The sequence below is a fragment of the Limulus polyphemus genome, unplaced genomic scaffold (genome assembly GCF_000517525.1).
Source record: "Limulus polyphemus unplaced genomic scaffold, Limulus_polyphemus-2.1.2 Scaffold11638, whole genome shotgun sequence".
In the NCBI taxonomy this organism is placed as follows: Eukaryota; Metazoa; Arthropoda; class Merostomata; order Xiphosura; family Limulidae; genus Limulus; species Limulus polyphemus.
The window spans coordinates 1,432-2,377 of NW_013677248.1; positions in this window are offsets into that span (position 1 = coordinate 1,432).

Here is a 946-nt window from a genome sequence, read left to right on the forward strand (position 1 = left end):
TCAGGCTTAGTGTTGACCAATGTCTCTGGATACTTCTTTATCAGGTTTACTGTTGACCAATGTCTCTGGATACTTCTTTATCAGGCTTAGTGTTGACCAATGTCTCTGGATACTTCTTTATCAGGCTTGGTGTTGACCAATGTCTCTGGATACTTCTTTATCAGGCTTAGTGTTGACCAATGTCTCTGGATACTTCTTTATCAGGCTTGGTGTTGACCAATGTCTTTGGATACTTCTTTATCAGGTTTACTGTTGACCAATGCCTCTGGATACTACTTCATCAGGCTTAGTGTTGACCAATGCCTATGGATACTTCTTTACCAGGTTTAGTGTCAGAAAAAAAAATTCCCAGCTAAATTAATTTTAAAATGTAATAAAAAATCTTGTCTGCGGTTTCATTGGTTAAATTCATATAGTTTTATTCTCTTTAGTTTTATGATCATGAGTTTATTTAGTTTTATTCCCTTTAGTTTTATTATCATGAGGTTAAACATCTCATCGTGTGACTTCTATGCCCAAAGCAAAAAAAAAAGGTTACAAAGATTTAATTTAACCAGTTCTTTCAGTTTATATCGCGACAGGACATAGACCTTTTAAATACTACAGCTGCATTAGACTAGCCGAACAAACCCCACGTGCTTTTCTTATCAGTCAAACCTGTAGGCCCTTACGCAAGTGAAATGTTGTAGTATTGACTGACCATTATTATCTTGGAATATATTAATGAGCAGCATCAAATGTCACCACACTTACAGTCAGGTATCATCAGGTATCACCACACTTACAGTCAGGTATCGTCACACTTACAGTCAGGTATCGCCACACAGTCAGGTATCGCCACACTTACAGTCAGGTATCGCCACACAGTCAGGTATCACCACACTTACAGTCAGGTATCGTCACACTTACAGTCAGGTATCGCCACACTTACAGTCAGGTATCGCCA